General features: G+C 42.5%; 1 long non-coding RNA gene across 1 annotated transcript in view; it reads right to left on the bottom strand.

Moving 5' to 3' along the window:
- Window positions 1-1,816: 1,816 nt before the first annotated feature.
- The window catches only part of LOC134911139 (uncharacterized), a 62,969-nt gene continuing 44,028 nt past the window's right edge, over window positions 1,817-20,757 (bottom strand). Inside the window, exons 2-3 of the long non-coding RNA XR_010176345.1 lie at window positions 2,926-3,599; window positions 1,817-1,955 (exon numbers count right to left, since the gene is read on the bottom strand). This is a non-coding gene — a long non-coding RNA (uncharacterized LOC134911139). The remainder of the gene's footprint in view (window positions 1,956-2,925; window positions 3,600-20,757) is intronic.

The raw sequence follows: 20,757 nt of genomic DNA on the forward strand, positions 1-20,757 counted from the left end.
CCAGAGCTGTAGATCAATCCGCCGCTATACTGTACGATCGAAAGTACTGGATTGGTGGAGCATTAGCCACACAGTGGTGGAGATGTGTAATGAATGATGAGTATCTAGATCGCCTCAACGCGCCTACCTGTGATTAAACTCAGCTATCGCCTTAGCGTGACTAAACGCCCGTCTCGGCGGAGAAACAGTCAAGATAAAGGTGGCTACATCTGTATCTCACACATCGCTCAGTACAGTATATAGGGTGTATAATCCCCAGGTGTATCTCACACATCGCTCAGTACAGATTACAGGATGTATAATAATAATAATACTTTATTGTCATCAATAGTTCAAGAAAGAAATGCATGAACAATCAACGAAACTAAAAGCAAGCATATACAGAGACCATAAGAACAGAACAAAAAGAGCACTCCTGAACCCAAGACATTCTCAAATTATCAATTTATCTCGGTTCTATCCGGTTTAACATATTTACTGCTGTTGGAAAAAAACTACCCCTTAACCGGTTGGTCCGACAGAGAATAGAACGATAACGCCTATTAGATGGCAACACAGAAAACATCCCCACATTAGGATGAGATAGATCTCCAATCACCAGGTGTATCTCACACATCGCTCAGTACAGTATATAGGGTGTATAATCCCCAGGTGTATCTCACACATCGCACAGTACAGTATACAGAGTGCATAATCCCCAGGTGTATCTCCCACATCGCTCAGTACAGTATATAGGCCCTCATTCCGAGTTGTTCGCAAGTTTCTTCGGTCGCACAACATATTCGCATTTTTGCGAACACATTGCACAATAGCGAAAATCCGACCAAACCGGGGATTTGCTATTTCGCACGCAGTATTATACAAAGTAGGCGTATGCCAAATGACAATGCACAAATGCGTACCCATCGCAATTTCACAATCCTCATCTTAAAAATCCTAACTTCTCGTAAATTTACACATTCCTCTTAAAAATACTCACGCTTTTGCGGAAAGACGCACAGCAATGGTTTTTTTATTCCCCCCCAAGTTAAATTACACCTTTCAATTCAACAAGCCATCCTCAATTACGAATCTAATTAGTGTAATGAATGATTGTGATAATGACCAATTAAGTCTTCAAAGAATACCTACAGAACACTTTGAAGGCATAATTGGCCATTACCATTATTACCAGTTATTTATATAGCGCACACATATTCCGCAGCGCTTTACAGAGAATATTTGGCCATTCACCTCAGTCCCTGCCCCAGTGGAGCTTACAATCTATATTCCCTACCACATATACACGCACACACATTCACACTAGGGTTAATTTTGTTGGGAGCCAATTAACCTACCAGTATATTTTTGAATTGTGGGAGGAAACCGGAGTGCCCGAAGAAAACCCACGCAAGCACGGGGAGAATGTACAAACTCCACACAGTTAGGGCCATGGTGGGAATCGAACCCATGACCTCAGTGCTGTGAGGCAGTAATGCTAACCATTACACCATCCGTGCTGACCCATGTTTGTTTTTAAATAAGTTAAATAGATGTGTAAACTGTGCGGGGGCTAATGTTACATAGCATATTTTAGTGTGGATGTGTAGTGTGTGAATATATGTGTTTACATGTTTTTCTAAACAATAAGCTCCTAACTGACATAATTTGATTGTTTGTAAATAATAAGATTAATAATCGTAAGTGTGATGTGTGTTTTTTGTAAGGTAACCAATTTCTGCTAGGCAATATGCTGTTCCGTTATTGCATTTAAAAACACAACACCCGCTTAACTGCAAAAAATTGTTTTATTTTTTTTCACATTTTTTTTTGCCTCTAGTGTATTTTTTTTTTTAAATAAAATTAAATTTAACAAAATTTTTGTAGCTTCTCTACATCAGACATCATGGCCTGCAAATGGGCCCTTAAGCTGGCCAGGATGCCAGGCAGGCTTGTGGGATCTCCAACTGCATCATCTGAAATGCAGAGCAAAAATAATTTTTTAAAAATTACTCACATTACCTATTACACAAGCAACCCACAAAGCACACTTTAATGGCAAAGGGACTACATCATGGATGTTTGAATTTTAAAACATTACCATACCAACACACAAGCATGCTCAGCAATGTTTGTAATTATTAATTTTTAAAATTACAAAGTGTACCACACCATGATGTACATTTACTAAGATGGGAGTTCTATTTAAAATGGGATGTTGCCTATAGCAACCAATCAGATTACACATATCTTCTCGAAGGTGCTAAATAAATGAGAAGTTGAATCTAATTGGTTGCTATGGGGAACATCCCATCATGAATAAAACTCCCATCTTAGTAAATGTAACCCCATGCTGGGATTAATTCACATCTGGAGTGAAGCAGACTTGTATTTTTAGGTGTTTGGCCTGCATCATCACACTGCATATCAACATCTTCAGAAGGACCACATATCCTAGCATGCCCACACTCCCTGAAAGCCTGCCTTACTACATAAGGTGAAACCTGTTTTTTTTATGTAAAAAATTATTTTTTGGAGTGTAACTTTCACAACACAAAACATTGTGTCCTTAGCCTGGCTAACAAAGTGAAACATGCGAGTTGATTGTGCAAATATTAGGTATACCCAGGCACAAGTGTAAAAGAACAACAACATACTAAACTCCACTCAGGTCTAACTGTTTCACTGACAACCTAGCACATATAAACCCTGTTGTCCTGGCAACCCTGTCGACCTACTGAGTGTTGACCTAGAGTGGACACCCTAAACATTGCCGACATAGACACTGTACATCTAATGATACTCACATAAATGTAAATGCAACATCTATACCATGAAGAAGAACACAAACCTTTTTCCGTGGGCCAAGATTGACCACAGTACAACACTGCATGTATTTTAAGTTTAAGTAGGTAACCAATACATTTTAAATGTTGAAACACTTACTCTCAGCTGCCACATGCGGACTCCCAGGAATCTCAGCTGGGGCTTCTGCTGCCCATTCACTCGGTGGGGAAGGGGGCTGGATGGGGGAAGGGGGCTGGATGGGGGAAGGAGGCTGGATTGGGGAAGGAGGCTGGATTGGGAAGGCGGCTGGATTGGGGAAGGAGGCTGGATTGGGGAAGGGGGCTGGATTGGGGAAGGAGGAGGGATTGGGGAGCTATTTTCAGAGGGTGGGTCTGATTCAGAGGGGGAGGGGGACAGAGAGGGGTATTGGTAAAGAGAGGGGGAGGGGGCCTGAGATTGGGCCTGGGAAGAAGAGGGGGATGACGAGACAGAAGGGGAGGGGGCCTGAGAAGGGGACTGGGAAGAAGAGGGGGATGGGGAGACAGAAGGGGAGGGGGCCTGAGAAGGGGACTGGGAAGAAGAGGGGGATGGGGAGACAGAAGGGGAGGGGGCCTGAGAAGGGGCCTGGGAAGAAGAGGGGGATGGGGCAACAGAAGGGAAGGGGGCCTGAGAAGGGGCCTGGGAAGAAGAGGGGGATGGGGCAACAGAAGGGGAGGGGGCCTGAGTAGGGGACTGGGAAGGAGAGGGGGATGAGGCGACAGAAGGGGAGGGGGCCTGAGAAGGGGACTGGTGTGGGCTCCCAGCAGCAGCAGCAGCTTGCCGTTGTGCTCGCCCTAGAATGACATATGTAATATTTAGGTTGTAGCATATAAATTTATAACATCAGCATATTCCTATTACTCTGTTCTGTCTCATGTTAAAGAGACAGGGGTAACATTAATAAGTTTTTTTAATGTTAAAACTGGTGATGTTGCCCATAGCAACCAATCAGATTATACGTAACATTTATTAAGCTGCTTCTATCAGATACTATATAGAATCTGAATGTTTGATATAGGCAACATCACCAGTTCTAAAAACCTCCCACCTTATAAAATTAAACCCACTGAGCAAGTTATTGGGTTCAGTTGACAGGCTGTGTAGCAACTCTGCACAACAACATTCACTTTTGCAGAAGCACATTGCTACACAGTCAGTACTGCTTGCCCTACCCACACACACTGTCATGTTTATTCTACTATAGTTTATTGTCATTGTGCAAATTTTCACACTCTCACTTAGTGAAAGTAGCCAAAGTTTATGCTAAAATTCTCAGTGTTATTTACTGTAATATTTTACTTACTGCGCCTACGTATGTCACGGATTTGTTGGCGGAGTTCCGCCAACAGGTCCGGCGTGCGCCTGCGGAGGTCGCTCCAGCGCCTCTCCAATTGAATGATGGTCCTCCTGCTGCGGGCGCGGGTTCTCAATAAGCGGCGGACCTCCGCGTAGGCCTCGCGCTTAACCCTATTTGGGATAAAGGGCCCTGCGCGGCCTACGCAGCGGTCCATTACTGCTACCAGGACGCGCAGCTCGCAGCGGGTAAAAGCGGCTGCACGCATGATGGCAATGGCGTTTTCCATATATGGGCTTATATTTATAGTGTGTGGTGGCATGTGATTGTTTGTAATTGCATGGTGTCATCTGTAATAAACTTTATTGATATGTGTACATTAATGTGCAGGACAGTTTGTACAGTTCTCATGGGCGGAGATTCGCACCCACGGACACACACACACACACACACATCGGAGATTCGCACCCGCGGACACACACACACACACACACACACACATCATTGAGATATGGCTTCAAATCATAAACATATTAGTCTTCACATATATATATATATATATATATATATATATAGTCCCATGGATCCGGCTCTCCTGTGATTGCCTTACTGCACCGGGTGCCTCCGTAATTGAAGAGATAAAAACACAGCAGACGCGGCACTCCAAGTGACTTTGGAAATAACAACTCTTAGGCCAGGCAGATAAGTAAAAGACGACGTTTCAATGCCGCTTTATTCGGGCATTTTCCTCAGGTATAAGAAATAACAATAGTGTCTTACCTTATAAAGGCATTCAATCACCCAGAGTGAGACAACGTGTGCCGGGCAGAACGCCCGCCGCTCCGTTCAGCGCAGCGGAAGTGACGACGCACAACGTCACCTCCTGCTGCTGTGCTCCCCATCACCATGACAACAGATACCGCTAGGTACATCGGACACTGGGAACAAAACATACATAACATAGTCCCTTGTTAGACCCCCAGGACGCCCTATCATCTCGGCCAGATCCTCCCTGTTCCAACCGGTTGCGCTGTATTTGGATTCTTTATTTCAATCATGTATTCAAACTCACCCCCGTTTTTTGCTTGATACCACCACATTATTACATAGATTACAGCAGCTACCTGTTTTTGAGTCTAATGTTCTACTATGTAGCTTATCTTTTACTTATCTGCCTGGCCTAAGAGTTGTTATTTCCAAAGTCACTTGGAGTGCCGCGTCTGCTGTGTTTTTATATATATATATATATATATATATATATATATATATATATATATATATATATATTTAAAACAACACACACATTTTTTTTGCCCTATTTTTGCCCTTAGAAAAAACACAACTAAGTGTAACAATCTGTTCACTCACCACATTTTGCTGGAACAAACAGCTACACTAAGTCACAAATTTGTGTTTTTTTAGGATCAGATGGTGTGGAATTTTTATGGTAAACAGATGCACAAGCCAAACAGAAAATTAAACAAACAAAAAAATTATTGTTGTTTACATTCAAAACTACAAAAGTCATTTTTATAAAAATATAAAAACCATTGTATACAACAATCTTACACAACATACATGAAAAGGAGAACATTACATAAAAAAACTGTACTGAAACAATATAAAATACTCGCAAAACTCACTCAGAAATGTGCTCACTCAGAAATGTCCACCTTGCTTCAGTAATTTTCAGCATACACCCACACACACACAGGCTGCATGCAGGGCGTTTAAATAGCCAGTGCAACAATTACTGGCCCAATTTGCATAATATACACCTGCGCGGATTTCCGCACCAGAAAACACACGCAGCTATAAATAGCTAAAAACTCGTGCATACACACATGCCACCAGCAACATGGCTACTCGTGAGCAGATGTCAGCAGAGATGGACGAGGTGCAGCAGCAGATGGCAGCTTTAGCACATAGACGCATAGCACTGCGGAGGCAGATGCTTGACTTTGGCAATGCTGAGTTAGAAATAGTAAGACCCAGTACTAGACAAACTCCATCTTCTGATACCCAGGAGTTAGGAGTGAATCCCCTGCCAGACATAGCTAGTGGGGAAACTGAGGGTGATTCCGGACTAGCAGCTCAAACACAAACTACACAAGCAGCTAGTGAAGAGGAAGATGGTGAGGAAGGACAGGACGATAGCTCACAGGCTACTTCCAAAAAAAAGAAAAGACAGCCCACCTTCACTAAGAGGGAGTTACGGGTTTTGGTCACACAGGCCATGCAAAAAATACATCGAGGACCCAAAAACATGGGTGCTGCAACCAAAGACAGAATTTGGAGGGACATCACTGATTCTGTTAATGAAGTCGGCTCAATAGTCTGCACCTCGCAGGAAGTTCGAAGATGGTAAGTGTATATTGCCAGTCCATTTTCTGTGCCAAGTATTCTTAAAAAGTTAGTTAGATGTGATGTTGCCTATAGCAGCCAAATGCATAACATGTGTACTATATATTAAAGCAGGTTTTCATAATTTTTCACTACCTTGCCCCTATTTTTCACCACATATGTAGTTGGGCCGACTTCAAATCCCGCCTGAAGGGCAAGAGGTCTGCGGAGTGGAATGCCTCGAGGGCAACAGGGGGAGGTCCTGCTGCCACTGTGGAATACACAGATCTTGAGGAGATGGCGATGGACTGTGTGAGCTATGAGGAGGGGGTTGGGGTGTCTCATATGGACACGGACCTGCCTGAAATACTCCCTGCACATTACTTGCCAGGTAAGTTTACACACATTTTGAGAAGGGGTATGGTAGAATGAAAAAGGCGCTCCTGATGAATGAAAAGTCCTGCTGCCTCCCCTTTACACCACTGGATTAATCCCAAGAATAATCCAAGGAAAAAAGAACTAAAGGGGGTGTGTGGGTGAAAGGAGTTGGCGCTGGAAAGGGGGTGGGAGAATAGAACTGATGATTCAGTAGGGAAGTTTATGGATTAAAATGATGGAAAAATGAATACTTATCTGTGGGATTTTTGATGAAATTCTGATTCTTAAAAGGGAGACGTTTTTCCTCCAGAAAATGGTGAGATCATGAGACCTGTGGGATTTTTGATGAAACCCTGATTCTTAAAGAAGAGACGTTTTTCCTCCAGAGAGCGGTAGGATCATAGGACGAGGTGGTATGAAAAACACAAATTAAAGGGGTTTTTTCAAGGTGGGAGATCTTCAAATCAATACAATGGATGTTTAGTAGTAATGAATATATGGATGAGGTTTAGGAGAGGTAATCATACCTCACTTACAATAAGTGAGCGAGGTTTGAAACATATAAAGGTTTCTTTAGCATGCATGTGCTGAATAGGTTGGCGTACCTAACTTACAATATAAAATAGTGATAAAAACACATCAAGGTATCTTTCTGGGCTGAGCTGCGTACCGGTACTCACTGGTAGAAGCGTGTTCCGTCTGCACATCAAGGTATCTTTATCCAAAAGGCATTCATATATGACCACCCGTATAAGAAAGGGAATTTGTTGGATAAAAACAAATAAAAACAAATAAGGAATTTTCTATAAGGGGAGTGTTGGCCACGAGGAAGGGGAGCTGCCAGGCAGGGGAAAATGCAGGACCATCGAAATGGAGTCCAAAAAGGGCCGGTACTAATGGGACTTAAAATGAATTAAGAGGGTCGTACCTTTCCCCCGCCGTGCAGATGACAGTCCAAGTGAGCAAGAATCCTCCTCCCAGCCAACGCGTTTCGAGATAACTCTCTTTATCAAGGCCTTAAATTAAAGGGTTTTTTTCAAGGTGGGAGATCTTCAAATCAATACAATGGATGTTTAGTAGTAATGAATATATGGATGAGGTTTAGGAGAGGTATGTTGTGTTGGTGATTTTGTTCTTTTTTTGAAGTAAAAAAAAATACTTTACAATTGTTTGTGTGTTTTATTAAAGGTTATGCACTCAGGAAAACTGTGCCCTGTAAACTTGAACATGGCATATTGACATTTGTGGAACAAGGGAACAATCAGAATATTAAGACAAACATTGCATAGTGTAATTTAAAATCTGTATGCCTCGCACAACACTCAATTGGCCATATAAAAAAACAAAACAAAAAAAGGAACTTGGGTTACTAGGGGCAACATGCCATAGTATTAGATATGGACACATATTCACAAAAAAAAGCTAAAATAAACATATTAAGTCACATTAAATGTAGGCTGCATTATGGTGCTCATGTTATTTGGTATGTACAAAGGAATATGTCTATGTCGAGAAGATTTAGCTGATGTAGTTTATAAGTTTGTTTAGTCACATTTGAGATTATTAAACACATAATTAAAACATGCATTTAACATCAGTTAATTTTTATTTGTCCAAAAAATACAGTGCATTATTTGTGATTGTGTCAGATTTATTTGTGGTAACAATACAAATATTAAGTGGCCTGTTTGTGTTATTTTGTAAGAGCAGTGTTTGGCGAGTAATTGCTCAACAGGTGAATTCAGTTGCTAATTAATTGCTAATTAGAGCAGACACACACTTGTAACAGTACTTCGCAAGTGCTGAGTAGCTGCAGACTTACTCTTCGGCTGCATCAAGATAGCGAACATTTGTTATGTACTTTTACCAAAGGATACGCATTGTTGCCAAAAACACGCCTACTGCTGGATGCATACTCCCACACTAGCCGCCCACTTTCACGCCCATTTCGTTGGATTGCGAAGCCGTGCCTCTGCCACGCCTCCGTCACTCCCTGTTTTCGGTTGTGTATTACGAGCAGATTTTCATATAGGAATTCTGCACAAGAGTCGTATCGCTCGCTTTGCACATGCGTATTTCCGCTTTTGCGCATGCGCAGTTTGAGATTTTTTGCCGTTTGCGATGCGATGAACTGCTGCGAACAACTCGGTATGAGGGCCATAGGGTGTATAATCCCCAGGTGTATCTCACACATCACTCAGTACAGTATATAGGGTGTATAATCCCCAGGTGTATCTCACACATCGCTCAGTACAGATTACAGGATGTATAATCACCAGGTGTATCTCACACATCGCTCAGTACAGTATATAGGGTGTATAATCCCCAGGTGTATCTCACACATCACACAGAACAGTATATAGGGTGTATAATCCCCAGGTGTATCTCACACATCGCTCAGTACAGATTACGGGATGTATAAAATCACCAGGTGTATAACACACGTCGCACAGTACAGTATACATACTGGTCACTACAATGCAGCAGATATTGAGCACTGATCAGGATACTAGAAGTGACACAGAGCTGCAAGATACAGCAATGGCCTACTGTACTGTACTATATGTATACTGCTGTGCTGGTCACCAAAATGCTGCACTGTACTACTATATACTGCTCACAATAATGCAGCACAGATATGGATAGTATACTTGACACAGAGCTGCAAGATACAGCAATGGCCTACTGTACTGTACTACTATAATTATATACTGGTGGTCCCCACAATGCAGCACACTGAGCACAGATATTTGCAACACACTGAGCACAGATATGGAGCGTTTTCAGGCAGAGAACGTAGATATTTTCAGCACACTGAGCACAGATATTTGCAGCACACTGAGCACAGATATTTGCAGCACACTGAGCACAGATATGGAGCTTTTCAGGGAGAGAACGCAGCCACGTCCTCTCCGTTCAATCTCCAATGCACGAGTGATAATAGCGGCGACGCGTGGCTCTTTATATAGAATACGAATTTCGCGAGAATCCGATAGCGGGATGATGACGTTCGGGCGCGTTCGGGTTAACCGAGCAAGGCGGGAAGATCCGATGCTGCCTCGGACCCGTGTAAAATAGGTGAAGTTCGGGGGGGTTCGGATCTCAACGAACCGAACCTGCTCATCTCTAGTTTAAATACATGTTCTTCACCTAACTCACTCATAAAAAAAAACAATAATTTTGGAGCTGTTTTCGGGGAAAAAAATTCTCCAGTTAAGTAGTTAACAAAATCTAGCAATAGATTTTGGGTAGGGCCACACATAGCGACCAAGCAGGTCCCATTCAGCGGGACCCACATGGCCGCAAGGAGACTGCACATGGGCGCATATGCAGGCACCCACACATGTGCGTCAGTCTCGCCGCTGCCAGGTCTGATCGTAGCATGCTGCAGTTGGGCCGGATGACAGGACGGCAGGATTTCAATGTGAACACATACCTGTACATTTAAATTTATGTGTTCACACAGTGCAGCTGCGCCGCACTGTGTTCTATGAAATCCCTTGTTTGTCACTGGCCGGATCCTGTTCTGCGGCATCCCGCAGAACAGGTTCCGTGTGAACACAGATCCCCTCTCCCAGCCAAGAACGGGACCCGCTTGCCCGCTATGTGTGGCCCAAACTTTAGCGGAATATTTATCAAACGTTCTAAACATTGAGGTTTTGTCTATAGCAACCAATCAGATTCTTGATATAATTTATCTAGTATATTCTATAAAATTTTAACATGAATCTGATTGGTTGCCATAGGCAACACTTCCACTTGTCCTTTATAGAAGGTTTGATAAATTCCCCCTGTATGCTGAGGATTCTGACCACTAGAATATAACTTGTAAAATATAATTTCTTCTACAGTAGCTCAAATATTTATCCCCCACCCCACAAAGAACAGCAACAGACATTAATAAATACTGCCACTACCCATTGCCCCCCTCTTCAGGCATTTAATATGGAAAAATCTCTATTTTCCTATTGCATCTACATAAAATCAATCATTTTATGAGCAGTCCAGTGTTCCAGTCTGAATGCAGCTGGAATTCCTGTTATCCGATGTGCATAAATTGTGGAGCGGTAACTTTTAATGTATTTCCCCCTTATCTGGGGTAAGAATTTGTAATATTGCAATATGCCACATAGCTCGGTAATGCTGATGCCTCTATCTAAACTTCAATACTGGAAGAAATCTAGATAGGGAAAATGAGACCCGGGCTACATATGAAAACACTGTATTTATGCAGACTTGGCACAGAATAATTTTGCAGATGACATAAACAAAATCCTGTCTCTTGTCTACAGAATAGCAATTTGATTATGTAACAACAACAAAAAGTTGCATACAATGGTGGTCATTCCGAGTTGAACGCTAGCTGCATTTGTTCGCTGTGCAGTGATGAGGCAAAAAAACGGCACTTCTGCGCATGCGTATGCGGCGCAATGCGCACGCGCGTCATACTATTACAACGAACGATGTAGTTTCACACAGGGTCTAGCGAAGCTTTTCAGTCGCACTGCTGGCCGCAGAGTGATTGACATGAAGTGGGCGTTTCTGGGTGTCAACTGGCCGTTTTCAGGGAGTGTTCGAAAAAACACGTTTCTGGGTGTCAACTGGCCGTTTTCAGGGAGTTTTCGAAAAAACGCAGGCGTGCCAGGAAAAACACAGGCGTGGCTGGTGAACGCAGGGCGTGTTTGTGACGTCAAAACAGGACCTGAACAGTGTGAAGCCATCGCAAGCGAGGAGTAGGTTTTGAGCTACTCTAAAACTGCATAAAAAAACTTTGTAGCCGCTCTGCGATCCTTTCGTTTGCACTTCTGCTAAGCTAAAATACACCCCCAGTGGGAGGCGGCATAGCGTTTGCATGGCTGCTAAAAACTGCTAGCGAGCGAACAACTCGGAATGACCACCCATATACGACAATATGAAAGCAATGCAGTTGACCATAAAGAATTTATTGCTTGTTTGTATATGTTGTTTGAACAGTCCTCTTCTGGGAGCACTGTCCCCTGACGCAGTCCTTGGAAGCCCCGTTTTAACAGTTTGCCAACCAGGACTATTGTTAGACGCAGACAAGAGGGTAGAGATGAGCGGGTTCGGTCTTACTCGGTTTTACTCGGATTTACTCGGTTCTCAAAATGGCATCTTCTTGGCTCACAGATATCTCTTATTTTGGATAGCCAATAAGATGCCGTTTTGAGAACCGAGTAAATCCGAGTAGAACTGAGTAAAACCCGAACCCGCTCATCTCTACAAGAGGGGTTCAGAAACCTTACTGCAGTGGGGATACGGTCTTTAGGTCGACTGCACTTAGGTCGACACTCATTAGGTCAACCACTATTGGTCGACATGCATTAGGTCGACATGGTCTACAGGTCGACATGGTCACCAGGTTGACATGGACATGGTCGACGTTGAAAAAGGTTGACATGAGTTTTTCACATTTTTTTATTTTTTTTTAACTTTTTCATACTTTTCGATCCACGTGGACTACGATTGGGAATAGTAACGAAGCATGGTGAGGGAAGCGAGCCTTGCTAGGGAATGCAGTGCACTAATTGGGGTTCCCCGTCACTTTACAAAGAAAATTACACACATTTTTTTTTAAACTTAGGTCGACCTTTTTTCAAAGTCGACCTTGTTCATGTCGACCTACTAACCACGTCGACCTATTTCAGGTGTCAACCTATTCACTGTCGACTAATACTGGTCGACCTAGTTACTGTCGACCCTGTGATCCACACCCACTGAGGTGTCATATATACCGTTTTAATTGCTGTGTTGTTTTCTTAATTGATGTTTAGCAACTGACTGATACATTAAATAGGTCTATTAGGTGTGCATGAGAAGAAGATTGAAAATCTCTGATTTGTAATCTCATATTCTTGCCGCCAGCAGGCTCGCTAGACTAACAAGCTTAATGTAAATGTAATAACGTTAATTTTTAACTGAATTAGTGTATTTAATTACATTGTAAAATTACCACATGTACAGAGATTTAGGAATCAATCCAAATTTTCTTTCAACTGTTCATTTTTACTAGGGGTATGCGAGCAGTGCTACAGCCCGGTACACAAGGCGCAGGGGGCGGGAACTTCACTGTCCCAGTGGCACCTACTGTACGCATGGCCGGTTCTAGCCCTTGTGGGGCCCCGGTCAAAAATAGGGGCGTGGCTTCACACAGGGGCGTGGTCAGTTATGCCCCCTGTAGAGTTGTGCCCCCATTTGTGCCCCCAGTTGAGTAGCGCCGCTTACAAAAAATGTAAAAAAATAAAAAAATTAATACTTACTATCCCCGCTCCTGATTCCCGACCGCTGCTGACCTCCGCTGCTGACCTCTGCCCGCGCCGCTCCTCGGATCTATGGGAAAGACGTCATGACGTCTCTCCCATAGCACAGCATAGACACTAGAGGTCAATTATGACCCCTATCATCTATGTGCCAGTCTCACAATGCTGTGCGGTGCGCAATGACGTCTTTATGCACCGCACAGTAAAGGTCCTCTCCACGAAGGGAAACTAGATGGGTAGCGTCTAGTTTCTTTCACAGCACCGCACAGCACCGGGGGCACCGACCAACAGTAGTGGATCTTGCCATGGCGGCGGTGCCCTCCGGATGACGGCGGCACCCTCCAGAAGGCGGCGTCCTGGGCAAAAATCCTGTGTGCCCGTAGCAAGATCTGCTACTGACTGTACGTATACTCTTGGCTTGTAAGGGAGACTGGAGAGGCACTCCCGCAGCCTAGAGAGCTGCCCGTGAGCTATCCGGCAAATCCTGGCCCCCTTGGCGCATTAGTTCAAATCTAAGGAATCTATTTGTGAAATCCTGAAAAGCTCTATCTATGCAAAAACAGCCATTTATAAAAGGATACTGCCGGTGGCAGCGGCTGTTGCAACTTATCACCAGCAGTAGCCATTTTTGGCGGAAGTCCTCTGATCACTATCATCATTTCAGAATGGTGGTAAAGGGGAACGATGAAGAAGAAAATGAAATCTTCTTTTTTTATTATATAAAATTATTTCAAATATTTTCTTTTCTATTTTTTCTAATTGGCTTATTCCAGTGCAGTGCGCATGTTCGGCCTGGGTCACACATGCACAGATGTAACCTTGACTGGCCAGTGATGCAGGAGGTCTCCGCATACCACCGCCAGCCATCACCAGCAGAAGGCTGATCTTCACTTAGCTGCGCTGGTGATTTTATATTGATAAATTGACCTAAAAAATACTTTGTATCGCCACAACTATTTTACTTTGTGAGACGTTTTGATGAATAGGGCCTATGAGACTTGTATAAAGGTAAAAATAAAATGCTGAGCCTGAGGAAATTAAAATGTTTGCCTTATCTAATGGGTAGAGATGGGCAAGTTAATTAGGCGCATGGCTGCAACTACTTTTGCACCCACATTCAATTATAAAATGTTGATTTGTGATTTGAAATTATTAAATGAGTGAATGCAGCAGAAAAGATGAATTTAGGGAAAGTTCCAGACAGCTAGGGGGGCCCGCTCCTGGCAGTGGCTGATCCAGGTGGGAGTCAAAAACACAGCCGCAGCTCTGGTCAGGGGGTGAGAACAGTAAGCTGCTGCTGCAGCCACATATAATGTGCGCTCAGCCTACTGCATTCAGCGGAAGCAGGGGCTGGCCGCTGGTGATACCTCTCATCACAGCTCCTACTGTGAGGTCACAGCCACTTCTAGAGTCCTAGTGCTTTTATCTTTACTCACAGTAAAAGGAAAAAGTCAGTCACACCTTTACACTTACTGGTACTTTCTCCTTTCCACTGAAAGTTCTGACTCTCTTGTAAAAGAATGTTTTTTGTTTATGTTTTTTTTTTTTGAGGGGGGGTTGTATATGTGTGATACCCATAGTACCATAGGAGCCATTGGACATTGTAGTTTAGGAGGCTGCCACTAGGTGGAGTCACAATGTTGCAAAAAAAGAGATCAGCAACATACAGCGAGTCACTGGTTGTCCAGAGGCGCAGGGAAGCAGGGCAAGGTGATGTGCCACAGGCAAGCAATGAAGCTGGCGTGGTACAGAGTGTCAAGTGCCACTGAATACATGCTGATGGTGCCCTGAGGCTGCTGCGAAGTGCCAGCAGTGTGAGGCTAAGATCTGGATACAGTGTGTCAGCACTGGGCACCACATTTAAGATCCATGGACGCTGTGTTTGAGTAAAAGTTGTAAAATGAAGATGTCCCTACAGGGATACAGAGTACTGTTTAGTGCTACTTTGAGAAAATAAGCATAATTTAGCGATATTGAAAACCATTGAGAGATACTAAGTTCTATTAGGAGATACTGAAAAACACTGGAAGCTGGTGAAAACCACTGGAAGCTGCTGCTACTGAATCAGTAACTGAATTTAAGCAAAAGAGAGGAAGCCATTTTGTGAGAGAATAATAACTTGATTAAAGAGCACATTGGGACTGATATATTGATACTGTGAAGTGCTGTAGATTTATTATTGATACTGTGAAGTGATAGTAGTGTTTATTGCCTTATCTTTGAAAGCCAAAGTTATTGTTTCTCTGGAATCAGGAAAGACCAGCATTAGATACTAAAGTTACTATTTTTGCCTATTATGTATTGCAAATATATGCATGTTATAGGACAGTGACTGTGCAGCAATTTAATACACCAATGACAGAGCATTGTGCCTATTTTTATTTAAATAACTGATGAGTTTAAGTTTTTTTGCTAATTCTGCTAAGTAATAATCCATTTGCTATTACCTCATGTGTGTGTTTTGCAAAGATTAGTGTGTGTTTAGAACATAGTATAGTGTAACAATTAAGAAACTACTGTACATAGGGGCTAAAGTGCTCATGTGTCGGCGCTGCAGTGCACCGGCGCATGGCAGACAGTCCACGGCTGTCTTAGCCCTGCGATCACCTCTGCCTGATTGACATGCAGAGGTGGTCACTGGGTGGGAGGGGTCTGGATGGCGGCATTTGGCTGCCATGTAGGGGGTGCAGACTGGGCAAAGCAGGCATGCCCGGACCGCTGGGGGGGGGGGGGGGCATGCCGTGGCGGCTGCGTGACATCACATGCAGCCACTACGACCCGGCCAGCGACGAGTAGCTCCCTGTCAGTGCACAGGAGCTATGCTGGCTGGGAGCTACTCCTACAGTACAAAAGCATCGCCGCTGTGCGATGCTTATGTACTTGTATGATGGGGTAGGGCCTGACATGCGGGGTGGAGTAGCCCTGTGCTGGGCATCCCCCACATGTCAAGGAAGTTGATAGTAGATTTGCTAAATTTAGCACATCTACGATCAGGTCTGAATCACCCCCATATTCCAAAGAGCCAAAGAGGTGCTGGAGCAGTTAACATAAATAAGTCTATTTTACTATCCTAGAGAGTTATGCTATTGCCTATTTGCCACTGTGTTGCAAACTACTGTAATATATTTGCTATATACTACACCCTTTGTGCTGCAATTTACTGTGATACAGATGTAGCTATCCTCATCTTTGACATGGTGGAAAGTGATCACAAAAAGTTTGCCCGCAAATGCGTGCTCATTTGTGTATGCATTGAGATGAACTTGGCTACATCTGTATGTATGGTGACAATTTTTTATATAGTTACCCTCTCTTTACGCACATCTTCTTACTCCCCTTTATATAATGTACTTAATTATTTATTTTATCAAGGCTGTCGCATTATGTCATTTTACTGTGTGTATGGGGCTGCCGTCTCAGCTGTAAGGTACTGTACTATCTACACCTACGAAACCTACACCAACTCCCTGGGTACTACACATGCACCCTTTTAATATGTTGACCATTTGTCACAAAAAGCATTTAAATGCATTTTTTATTCAAAAATTATCATTACAATCGTTTCAATATTTCTGCTGCAAAAAAAATAAATCATAATGCTCCTTAGTGAAATGTCTGAAGAGCAGATGAAATATGTCACACCATAAAGCAGGTTTCTGACCTTTAATAAACTGTTCTATGAAAACTGTGTGACAATAATGAAAGATGACTAAATACTAACATTATATACATATCTTCTAAAACATGATTGCTTATTTTGATGGAAAATAATGAAAGTATATTTAGAAATGTTTGCCAAATAACAGGCACTGATTACATTAATATTCATAAAATCATTAACAGTGTGATGAGCCTGATATTTATACAAAGAGAAGAAGCTAATTTAGATGGAAGTGATCATTAAGATGATGATGAGGCAGGTTGAGTATATTATCTCCCTGTGAGAATAACCGTGAGTTTAAAACAATTTAATTTCTAGGGCAACCTAACTAGGAACTAATGTTATTTTTATAGAAAATAGTGAACCCATAAAATTGGTGTCATATACAGACGTGGATAAATTTGTTGGTACTCTTATAGCTAATTGAAACAATGCTTCATTCTTCCTGAAAAGTCATGAATTTAAAAGCTATTGTCTCACATATACCTGCTTGCTATGTCATAGAATAAAGTGGGGAAAAAAACCAAAAACAGATATTGCAGCTAATTGCACAAATGGCTCGTTTGGTGTAGTGTGTGAGTGTTACACCACTGAAGGATCTACTTCTCTGTAGGATCTGCGTCTCCTGAAGGTCTTCTGGCAGTGACCCATGTACACCCGGGGTTGAGACTCATAGAACCTACCAGCAGGTCTTCATGCCTATAACAGCCGCTTTTCCCATAAGGCATTACGTGCCTACCAGTACTGGGATGCCGCCAGGTCTTACGCCACTGGTGGTAGTATGAGCTCAACCCCTGAGTTACCTAAATAAATACCGATGGAGCAAAAGATCAAAAGATGATAGGAGCTGCTCTAAGAGTATGTACACAGACAATACACTACAGAAGTTTAGACATACAGATGGGTCCACAGTTATCTTGGCTAGTTTGCTGCGCCTAGGCACAACATGGTTTATTAACATAAACCCTTCATCTATTGTTGAAATATAATACAGAGAACAATACAGCAGGGGATTAAGTCCGACTGCCTAGTCTCAGTTAATCCTATTAAAGGTCAAGATAAACATGGACCCATCTGTAACAATGAAGAGACAGATCCACTGACATTGGGAGTACTGAGGGTATGCAGGTGAGATAGATAACCGAGGAAACACAAGAATGTATAGCAAGAAGATGAGGAGTACTATAAGCAGAACTAACAAAAGCAATCAAGACAGATAATGCAACTGACACAGAGTAAGATGCTGATTATTATGTACTGACACAGGGCTGTACACAGGAATACTGAGCTGGATGCTGATAATTACATAACTGACACAGAGCTAGACACAGGTATAACTGAGTTGGATGCTGATAACTATACAACTGACACAGAACTGGACAAAGTGATACTGCAGAGGACAGTAGAAGAATAACCACATATTTCACGACTAGTACTAGAACCTAAAGACAAGGGCTCCTGCTGCAACCAGGAACTATGACCAGCAAGGAGTGAGAGACAGACAACACATATACTGTATAGGAGCCAAAAGCAAATAAGAAGAACAGCCAGCCTCCCCTAATTACCAATTCTCTGCAGCTGTGCTGCTACACATACACCAGGCCCTGACTTTCACAAGAAACAACAGGCCGGAGTTAGGTAACGAAGCATTCCCAAACAGGTGTGCTGCCACACACAGTAGCCAACTTCCGGGTTGCTAAGAGACAGCTAGAAACACAAACAGAAATGAGCTACAGCAGCGACTCATAACAGTGAGCACGTTCGTGGATGTGTGCATATATTTGCACCTGTGGCCCATAGGATTTACACTATGCAATCACGGGTGTGAATAGTCCCAGCCATGCACAGCTTGTCATTCCTGTGGGTAAGCTGAGCTCGGCTACATCTTTACGTTATTACTTATTCTCCAAAAAGATTCTAAAATGGCCTTGACAGATTTGTTGGTAACCCATAGAAAAGATAAACAACTGTATTATAGCGATATTTCAAATAGCATAACACATCTTCAATCTTTTAATCAGTCATTTAACCTATTTAAATTGAGAAAAGTAGTCATTTTGCAGTTTGGTATCAATGTGTGGACCACACTGAACGTGGACCAGAAAAAGCAGGAGAGAGTTGTCTGAGGAGAAGATAAAGAACATTATAGACAAGCATGTTAAAGATAAAGGCTGTAAAACCATGTACAAGCAGCTTCATGTTCCTGTGACTGTAGTTGCAAATATTATCAAGAAGTTTAAAGTACATGGGACTGTATCCAAACCTGTGTAGACAAAGCTACAAGAGAACAATAGTCCCCAGATTAAACAGAAGGATAGCCAGAATGGTAAAATTAAAAGAGTCAAGGAGAACTTTTAAAGAGGTACAAGCTGAACTCCAAGGTCAAGGTACTGTATCTCAGTGTCTGATCGCACCACCCAATGCTGTTTGAATGACATTGGGCTCCATGGAAGAAGACCCAGGAGGACTTCAGTTTTGGAAAAATAATAATTCTGAAATACATATTGACACAATACTTCTGTGAGAATGTCCTTTGAACAGATGAGTTAAAATTGGAGCTTTTTGGCAAAACATATTAGCTCTACTGTACTGTATGTTCACAGATATAAAAGAAAAGAATAGCATACCTACTGTGAAACATGGAATATGCTTGAGTATTCTGATGTGATGCAACTGGCATGGGGTTGCTTGAATCTGTGCAGGGCACAATGAAATATCATGATTGTTAAGGCATTTTTGGAGTAAACATATTGCTCAGTGTCAGAAAACTCTGTGTCAGTTACAGGTCATTTGTCCTCCAACAGGGTAATGAACAAAACTCTTATCCATGCACTTGTCATTTCCCTCTTTGAATATTGCAATTTCTTCCTTTCTGGCCTTCTGATCAAGCACCTCCCTCAACTTCATCTTCATTCTATCGTTAATGCAGCTGCCCATTTTATAACAGTTGTGTTGCTCTGTGTCAGCCTAATCCCTCTGCCCACTGCGTCACTGACACCCCATCCAGAGTACAGTCCATCTCCTTGCCATCACATGTAAAGCCTTTAATCACTCCTCTCCCTCCTACATCTCCAACTGCATCTATGTTCATGCTCCCTCCCTTGTGCCCTCTTCACTCCTCTATTGACCTCCACCTCACACCATTTCTGATCACCTCTTGTCACTCCCATATCCAAGATTTATTCTGCTCTGTGCACAGGTCTGCAACACACTACAGCAGCCTAGAAGACTTTCTCCTAACATCCATACCTTGAAACTAAGTGTAAAAAAGTCATAAAAGCCTCTCATTCCTCTTCTTAACTCATTGCCCTGCCTCCCACTTACTCTCTTGGTTACAACACCCTCTTAGACTGTAGGCTATCACATGAAAGGCCCTCTTCTTCTGTCTCCTCCTCCTAAAACTATCCCTGACACCAATGTGCCAATATTCCCAGCTCCTAGTCCTCTATCAGTGTCTCTGATCCTATGTGCTCCTTCACTTGTTCTGAAATGGATCTATGAATGCTAATTTACTTCCTCCCTATCCTCCTTCTCATGCTAATTATCAGTGCTTGCTTTCATTAACCACAATGAGTCGCTGTATCCTAACTCCATCCTACCCCCACACCTTCCAACCTATGTTTGTTTGTATAATTTTGTTAATTATGTTATGTTATCTATTAATATATAATTGCATTGTTAATCCACATTCGGCACCTTTTCATACCATAAATAGCAATAAAAATGTTTGTTAACACCATTTATTCATGATTTTGCTTTTATGTACTGTATGTCCCCATTTATTTTTTATCATGATATTACCACCTAAAATGTACCATTCAATTAGGTCCATTTTTTTCACCTAGGACTTTTCGCTATTTTAAGGGCGAATGGGTAGTCACCCTATTCCATAGCAGGGATGTTTTTTCACCTAGGCGAAAAATTTAGCAGGAGTGAAAAACATGTGGATAGGTGAATCCATATGCTTTGTCACCTGTGGTGGTGAAAATGTGGTCCGT

The sequence above is a fragment of the Pseudophryne corroboree genome, chromosome 4, assembly GCF_028390025.1.
Source record: "Pseudophryne corroboree isolate aPseCor3 chromosome 4, aPseCor3.hap2, whole genome shotgun sequence".
Taxonomy (NCBI): Eukaryota; Metazoa; Chordata; class Amphibia; order Anura; family Myobatrachidae; genus Pseudophryne; species Pseudophryne corroboree.